The 9,565-nt window shown below is 37.7% G+C and overlaps 2 pseudogenes; one reads left to right on the top strand and one right to left on the bottom strand.

Annotated features, from left to right (window-relative positions):
- Window positions 1-3,186: 3,186 nt before the first annotated feature.
- LOC111733912 lies at window positions 3,187-3,305 on the top strand (annotated as a pseudogene).
- Window positions 3,306-3,878: 573 nt separating this feature from the next.
- LOC105309197 lies at window positions 3,879-7,433 on the bottom strand (annotated as a pseudogene).
- Window positions 7,434-9,565: the final 2,132 nt, after the last annotated feature.

A 9,565-nucleotide genomic window follows, 5' to 3' on the forward strand; every position in this document is an offset into this window, starting at 1 on the left:
CAAAGGATCATGCAAGAATACTATGAAAAAGTATATAACACCAAATTTATATACTAGAAGAAATGGACCAGTACTTAGAAAAATACAACCTTCCTAGACTGAATCAAGAAGATCTGGAAAATCTAAATAGACTGATCAGCAGTATGCAAATTGAAGTAATCATCAAAAACCTACCAAAAAGTAATAGTCCAGGAACAGATGGCTTCAGCAGTGAATTCTACCAAACATTCAAAGAAGATTTAATACCTATTCTCCACAAACTCTTTCCAAAAATCAAAGAGGAGGCAATACTTCCCAACTCATTTTATGAGGCCAATATTACCCTGATACCAAAACCTGGTAAAGATAACACAAAAAAAGAAAACTGCAGACCAATATCCTTCATGATCACAGATGCAAAAATTCTAAATAAGTTACTTGCAAACCAAATACAGCAACATATTAAAGATTATACACCACGATCAAGTGGGCTCTATCCCAGGGTCACAGGGATGGCTCAACATATGCAAATCAATTAACGCGATACATCACATAAACAAATTTAAAAATAAACATCATATGATCATATCAATAGATGCAGAAAAAGCCTTCGGCAAGATACAGCATCCATTTAGGATCAAAACACTCAACAACTCAACAAAAATCAGTATAGAAGGAAAGTACCTTAACATTATAAAGGCCATATATGATAAACCCTCAGCCAACATTATACTTAATGGTGAAAAACTAAAAACTTTCCCTCTAAGATCAGGAACAAGGCAAGGCTGTCCACTATCACCACTGTTATATTCAATATAACATTGGAGGTCCTAGCGAGTACAATCAGACAAGAGAAAGATATATAAGGCTTCCAAACAGGAAACGAAGAAGTCAAACTGTCACTATTTTCAGATGACATGATTCTTTATATAGAAAACCCTAAAGACTCCATAAGAACACTACTAGAAACAATAAACAAATACAGTAAAGTCTCTGGATACAAAATCGATGTTCAAAAATCCATAGCGTTCCTATACTCTGATAATAAAGCATCAGAAAAAGAAGTGGGAAAAATAATTCCTTTTGCGATTGCAACAAAAAGAATAAAATACCTAGGAATAAATTTAACAAAACATGTGAAGGATCTATATAATGAAAACTACAAGACCCTATTAAAAGAAATCAAAGGAGATACGAAGAAATAGAAAGATATTTCATGTTCTTGGATTGGAAGAATCAATATAGTTAAAATGACCATATTACCTAAAGCATTATACAGATCTAATGCAATCCCCATCAAAATCCCATCGTTCTTTTTTAAAGAAATAGAACAAAAAAATCCTCAGATTTGTATGGAAGCACAAAAGACCCAGAATTGACAAAGCCATCCTGAGAAAAAAGAATGAGGCCGGAAGCATCACATACCCAACTTCAAATTATACGACAAAGTGACAATAATCACAACGGCATGGTATTGGCACCAAAACAGACACACGGACCAGTGGAAAAGAATCTAGAGTCTAGAAGTAATCCCATGTTTATATGGGCAAATAATTTTTGACAAAAAAGCCAAAAACATACAATGGAGAAAGGAAAGCCTCTTCAATAAATGGTGCTGAGAAAACTGGAAGGTCACCTGCAAAAGAATGAATCTAGACTGTTGTTTATCACCACACTCCAAAATTAACTCAAAAAGGAGTAAGGTCCTGAATTTAAGACCTGAAACAATAAAATACATAAAAGAAAACAATAAAATACATAGAAGGAACTAAACTCAAGGACCTTAGACTTAAAGAGGATTTTATGAATTTGACCTGAAAAGCAAGGAAAGTAAAAGTAAAAATAAATGAATGGGACTACATCAAACTAAAAAGCTTCTGCTCAGCAAAAAAAAAAAAAATCATCAACAAGGTAAAGAGACAACCATCTCAAAGGGAAAATATATTTTCAAACAATGTCTCCGATAAGGGCCTAACATCTAAAATATACAAAAGACTCATACGACTCAATAACAACAAAAAACAAATGATCCAATAAAAAAATGAGCAGAGGACCTGAACAGACACTTCTCCCTAGATGACATACAAATGGCCAACAAAAAGATGTTCAACATCACTAGCCTTTAGGGAAATGCAAATCAAAACCACAATGACATACCATCTCACACCTGTCAGAATAGCTATAATCAACAGGGCAGGTAATAACAAATGTTGGAGAGGATGCTGGTGGGACTGCAAATTGGTACATTCACTATGGAAAATAGTATAGAGGTTCCTCAAAAAACTAAGAATTGATCTACCATATGATCCAGCAACCCTTCTATAGGGTATTTACCCCAAAGACTTAAAAACCCATATCCGAAAAGATATTTGCACACCAATGTTCATAGCAGCATTATTCATGGTGGCCAGGACATGGAAGCAACCGAAGTGTCCTACGATAGATGATTGGCTAAAGAAGCTCTAGCACATATATACAATGGAATATTATTCAGCCATAAGAAGAGATGGAATACTGCCATTTGCAACAACATAGATGGACCACGAGATAGTCATGCTAAGTGAAATAAGCCAGACTGAAAAAAATTAAAAATCACGTGATATCATTTATATGTGAGATATAAACCTAAAAGCAACAAATGAACAGGACAAACAAACAGAGACTCATGGACATGGACAATAGACTAGTGGTTACCAGAGGGTAGGGGGTGGAGGAAGAGGGGTTACGTAGACGGAGTAAAGGGGGTCAAATACAAGGGGTTAAGGGGAGGGCAAAGTGGGTAAAGGGATCAAATATATGGTAGCTGAAGGACATTGGACTTTGGGTGGTAATCACACAATAGAATATATAGATGTCAAACTATAATGTACACCTGAAAATTATATAATTGTATTTACCAATGGTACCCCAATAAACAATTTAAAAAGAAGTATTGTAATAACTATTTATAGTGTCAAATGAGTACTGAATTTATGGGGGGAGATCACTTTGTAAGTTATATAAATCTCTAATCACTGAGTTGTACACCTGAAACTATAATGTTGTATGTCAACTATAATTGAAAAGAATAAAAATATAAAAATTTTAAAAAGCAGCAATTAGCCTATGGTGAATAAGGTGAAGACATTAAAAAGTCCTAATTGACAGTTACAAAATAGTCGTGGGCATGTAAATTATAGCATAAGGAATATAGTCAATAATATTGTAGTCTATGACCATGCTACCCTAAACAAGCCCAATCCCATCTGATCTTGGAAGCTAAGCAAGGTCAGGCCTGATTAGTACTTGGATGGGAGAGAACTTAGGAAGTCCAGGTGCTGTAAGCATAAAAAATAAAAAAATAAGGGATTGTATGCTGACAAGGTCCTTGCAATCTGTAAGGTCAACCAAGGATTGCCTCGCCTAAAAATTTTAAAAATAATAATAATAATAATATTGTAATAACTATGTATGGTGGTAGGTGGGTACTAGACTTATTAGGGGGATCACCTTGTAAGTTATACATATGTCTAACCACTATGCTGTACACCTGAAAGTAATATAAAATGATATTGAATGTCAACTCCAAATAAAAATGAAAAATGAAAAAATCAGTCCCAGAGCTTTACAGTTGGTAAAGTGCTGTAAATTCCAGTTCTAGCTGCATAGTGAATGACAGCTGATTTTGATTTTATTTTATTTTTTTACTGCGAGGGGGAAAAAATGAGCATTTGATTGAATAATTCTCTATATAATTAAGTGCTTTCAATTTTGTTTAATTGCTTAAAATACATTTATAATAAAAGTATAATTATATCAATGCTTCTAAGAAGGAAGTATTGGTGTAGTATAAAATGTTGCATTTTATCCTAACAACTGTTAATCTAAATATTTGAGGGGGGGATTGTCCGTGGTTTATTGAAAATATTACAGCACAGCAGAAAGATTCAAACAGCTCCACGTGCTGTTTTGAAATTCATCCCAACTGTAGGCTGAGTAATCTACAGGTTGGACAGACTGCCAAAGTCCAAGAGCATCAGTATTTCCTTAGTGTTAAGATCAATTTCAATAATCTCCTGATCCAGGGCTGAGACCTTGGGAGCTAAGTTATCGCTCCTTTTTCTCTCCTCTTTCTGCAGCTTGATGGAGATACCTCTCACAGGGCTTCTCTGAATCCACTTCATCAGATGGGTAACCTATCCCACTATCTTGTTGCAGAGCTTCTTGCTGGGAATTATGACGATCTTCTCAAACAAATGCTTGTTCGTGTGGAAGTCACTGCCCAGGTACATAATTATTTTTGATGATGACCTGGGCCACCTGCTTTATAGTCTTGTTGCAAACTCAGCCCACCTTGTCAGATCCCCTGGTGAAAAAGCTAAATATGTTCAATTTATACAAGAATAGGTACCATCATATCAAATAATATTTTTCCTTAGACCAATTTGTACTTAGAAAGACAAGATTATCACTCATGAAAAAAATTAAAACAATGTAAAATTAAGAGCTAAATTGTTCTGCACAGGTGACAAGTGCTGAAGAAAATGAGCTCAATGAGAGAACAGTCAGAGTAAGCTTCATGGAAAAGGAGAGATTGGGAGCCACTTTTGAATAGATGTAGGATTGCAAGAGGAATAGAAACTGAAAAGACAGGAAGTAAATGCTGAGTAAATGCTGAGAAATGGTGAAATCAGCCTAATTAACTTAAAGGACAAAATCCTATGGCAGGAAAATAAAAGCATATGTTCACACTCTAATTTGTAAACTAATGTTCATAGTAAAATTATTAATAGCAAAAAAGTGGAAACAATACTAAGTTCCATCACCTAATGAATGAATAAAGGTTTAGCCACACAATGAAGTATTGTTCTACAATAAAAAGAAATATTGATATGTGCTATGACATGGTTGACCCCTGAAAATGTGATGTTAAGTGAAAGAAGTTAGTCATAGAGGGCCACGTATTAATTCTACTCATATGAAATATCCACAATAGTCAAATCTATAGACAGAAAGTTGATTGGCAATTGCCTGGGGCTAGGGGATATGAGAAGCTGAGAATGACAGCTAAGATATGGGGTTCCTTTTTGTGGTGATAAAAATGTTCCATAATTAATTGCAGTGATAGTTGTACAACACTGAAAATATTAAGAAACATTGAAATGTACATTTTAAAAGGGTGAATTATATAATGTGTGAATTAGATTTCAGTAAAGTCTTTTTGAAAATCCAAATATATATATAGTGTAATAACTATGTATGGTATCAGATGGGTACTAGAGTTATCAGAAGGATCACTTCATAAGTTATATTGTCTAACCACTATGCTCTACATTTGAAACTAATATAATATTGAATGTCAACTATAATTGAAAATTTTTTTAACTTAATGTAAAAAATGTGTGTGTGTGTGTGTGTGTGTGTGTGTGTGTGTGTGTGTGTGTGTGTTGAACACCTGCTATGTGCCATATATTATTCTAAGCACTTAGGGTATATCATGAACAAAACATGCCTGACCTCATGGAGTTTACATCTTAGTAAGAATAAGCAGTGGAAAAGATAAGCAAATCATATAAAGAGGTTAAGTAAGTACTACAGTGTAAGAAACAGAGCAGCACAAAGGGAAGGGGAAGACGGGCTGCAGTATTAAGGAGAAACAAGCTACACCTCTTGAAGAAAATGACATCTGAGCAAAGGCTTGAAGAAGAATACCTGGAGAAGGAATATCCCAGACAGAGTTACCCAACTGTGTAAATGTTCTCAATGGGCACATGTCTGATGCCCCAGAATAGTAAGGAGGCCATGGGGATGGATTAGAATAAGGGAGGGTTAGATAGGTCAGAGAGATACGGGACTAGACTATAGAGGGGCTGGTGGACAATTGGAAGAACTTTAACTTTTGCTTTCAGTGAGTTGAGAGGCATTGCAGGATTTTGAACATGAATTCGCTGTTTTAAAAGCTTCATTCCAATTGCTCTGTAGAGCGTAGTCTATAATAGTTTACTGTAAAGGCAAAGCAGAGAGATCTGTTAAGAAGCTCTCACAATAATTCTTAGGAAGGAGGTGGCGACCAAATGACAGCAGAGGAGGAGGTGAGTAGTGGGATCTGGATTTTTTGCATTTTTTTTATTGTGGTAAAACATAACATAAAATTTATCATCTTAACCATTTTTAAGTATGCAATTTGATGATATTAAATACAATCACAGTGTTATGAAACCATCACCATTATCCATCCCCATAACTCTTTTCATCTTATAAAACTGAAAACTGGACATCTTTTGTAGAGATGTAAATAACCAGACATTCTGACAGATGGTGAATATTTGATCAAATATCATAAGCATATCCTTTTTAAACAGAACATGGCCCAGGAAGTCAAGCATTGGATTGTGGAAATTACTTCATTAAATTGAAGAGTGCCTATAGAGAACCAAGGACTACTGGACCAGGGCTGTAAGATTAGATTTTCAGAGGATAGCAACAACATCCCTCTATTATCCAGAAGATTATGAAGCACTTCCTTTACACATTGTAGGAAATCAGCTTAGATTTTAGATAGGGTTAAGACATTAGTAGATACTTAAATTGTCACCAAAGAAGTTTGAAAAGCTGGAAGCATTCTGCTAAGTCCAGGGGTCATAGCTGGTGCATGGACAGATAGGGATGCTGAAGCAAAAACACATCCTCACTATTAGGTCTGCATAGACTACAGCCGGGCCTGGGGCTAAGGGGAGATGGCTTCCTCCAAAGCATTGCACCTTTTGGATATGGTGCTATGGCCTTAATAGGGAACCCATATCCACATCTTCCAGGGTCTCAAGGACCAATGTGCATCAGCCCCTGGGTCTCCTTACTCCATCTTGGTGCTAGTCACCCTCTACCTATGTATGTATACCCAAAACTATCAATATTGGAGCCAGTGGGAGTCCCAAAGAACTAATCCAGAGGTTGGCAACATTTTTCTATAAAGGGCCAAAAAGTAAATATTTTAGGTTTCGTGGCCACACAGTGTCTGTCACAACTTCTCCACTCTGCTGTATTAGGGCAGAATCAGCCATTGTCAACATATAAATGAATGAGTGAATGAACATGGTTATTTTTCAATAAAGTTTTATTTGTGAACACTGAAATTTGAATTTCATATAATTTTATAGAACAAAATATTCTTTTCTTTTGATTTTTTTCAACCATTTTAAAATGTGAAAACCATTCTCACTTTTGTGGGCAAACAAAAACAGGCAGTAGCTGGATTTGGCCTGCCAGCCATAGTTTGAGGACCCCTGTACTAAAACCTGTGTCTTGGAAGGGTACTTGTGGTTACCGGAGCAGTCTTGAGGGCCAGTGCTCCATCCAGTGCTCCAGCTGGCTGTACTAGGATGGAGGCCTTTGAATCGTGCTCCCTCAGGTGCAGTCAGGCTGAGCGCAAAGCTTCAAGATCATTCTCACTGGAGCTTTAAGGCCATGCTCATCATGGTCGTTTTTCTGCAGGAGCCCCAGTTGTGACTGCTGTAAGTCAGATGTGCCAGTGATGGGCCTGCTGCTAACTCACAGATAAGCCACACGAATTAGAATAAGGGACCAGTTCTTCACAACACTTTCCTGCCATCTACTGGAAAATTGTTACAGTAATAAATAGATCTACCCTGACTATGAATTTGAATAGTCAGGGTATTCATCCAAAAGTCCTTGGAATTTTGCAATGATCATTTACTCAATTTAAGTAAACAGTTACTTTTGGTTCGGGAAATAGAGAAGGAAAAGCAACTAATTCACAGGAGTCCCAGAAGATGTCATGCAAATGACAAAAAGATCGCTCCTCCACAACTGTCTAGAATTTGAGGGAAGGGAGGCAAAAAGGAGAAAGGAAAGAAGGAAGGAAGGAAGGAAGGAAGGAAGGAAGGAAGGAAGGAAGGAAGGAAGGAAGGGAGGGAGGGAGGGAGGGAGGGAGGAAGGAAGGAAGGAAGGAAGGAAGGAAGGAAGGAAAGAAGGAAAGAAGGAAAGAAGGAAAGAAAGAAAGTCATTACTATTCTTACCCAGAGTTTGGGCTAGCTTTGGTTCAAAGTGGTCATTTAAGATGCAATCTCCTGGGTATAAACTAGGTGCTTTATTTAAGCTACACTTTGATTTATCCAAGCACACTTTCCAGTACGCTTACCTTGTTATGACTGTCTCTTTCCTACACTGAATTAGATTAGATTGGTGCTCTGCCCTACGCTGAAGATGATCTGCAAACAGAAAGACTTTCTCAGGAGTCCCACAAACTTACCTCAACTAGACCCTTGAAGAGACAGAGAAGAGAAGAAGCCATCAGCACCTGCCAATCTAAGTACATTGCATGACAGTCCTTCTAAGCTACAGTCAGTCCACAAAGCACTGGGTTTCTATTAATTTTGAAAGGCCTCCGAGCTGAGAGCCAGGAGAACTTGAGTGAGTTAAGTTTTTCCAATGAATTTATGACCTTGGGCCAGCCCCTGGCCTCCTCCTCACTCAGTTTCTGTATCCCTTTGATGAAAACAACACTACTAGACACTGCTATTCTCATAAAGGTTATCTGACAGTGGAATGAACACTCTTTGCACAGCATTACAATTGCAATCCTGTGAACAAAAGGCTGGAGTGAAAGCAAGAAGGGAAAGAAAAAGGGCTGGTTCTACTTATGTAAATTGTAATAGAAAAACCGGGAGACATGGCTCCAGGGTTTCAGGACCTAGCAACAAACCCACAGGTGTCAAAATGAAACATAAAAAAGGGTCAGAGACTGAGACCAAGGGATATTTTCAAAGACTATAATGTCCGCCTTCTCTAATTTAAAACTGAAACCTTTGTTATTTACTCAGGGAAACAGGGAAGAAAGAAATAGGGAGTTGATCTGTTTCACCTTGTTGCAGTCTGCTGGACATTTCCAGCACTCTCAAGCAGGTTGAAAATCCAAGTCAAGAGTTTCCACAGCAAAACAGGTGTGAGCACAGCAAAGACTCAGGAAGCACAAAGTTCACATCAGCTAGAACTCAGGGGACCTGGGACACAGAGAGCCCCATTTCGGGCCTGGTGGAGGGAGAATAAATTGCAAACATCAGACCCAGATTTAGTAATAAAACTGTCCGAGGAAGAGCCAGCAGATCCCAGTGTTATCACAGCTGCACAGGGGCAGCTCAGCATGGAGGATAACAGGTCCTTTGTGAGCACAAAGCAGATCTGTGCATGGGTTGGGGGGCAGGTTGTGAAAGGAGGCTAAGGGATCCCTTCAGCACTCTTTATGACCCCAGGAAGAGAATGCTGGGAAGGGCTGAGTATTATGGCTCATGCAAACCTGTGTCTGCCACGATCTGACAAAGCCCTTGATCTAAATTATTCTTTATAAACTTAAAAACCAGTTGCCATCTCCTCATCTACATTTCGTGACTAACTTCCATGTTGAAGCTTCTTTCTGAGGAGATAGTGTATCTCTGGGCCTGGAGTGTTGTAGAGACTGCCTTTTTAGAGTACAGAAGGGCATTCAGCATGACCCCCCAGCACAGAAAACATATGCCAATGTTCAAGTCCATTCTAACCCAAATAAGAAAAGTGGGCACCTCCATTGGCTCACCTGCCAGCACTTTCTACA

Source organism: Pteropus vampyrus, unplaced genomic scaffold (assembly GCF_000151845.1).
Source record: "Pteropus vampyrus isolate Shadow unplaced genomic scaffold, Pvam_2.0 Scaffold681, whole genome shotgun sequence".
Classification (NCBI taxonomy): Eukaryota; Metazoa; Chordata; class Mammalia; order Chiroptera; family Pteropodidae; genus Pteropus; species Pteropus vampyrus.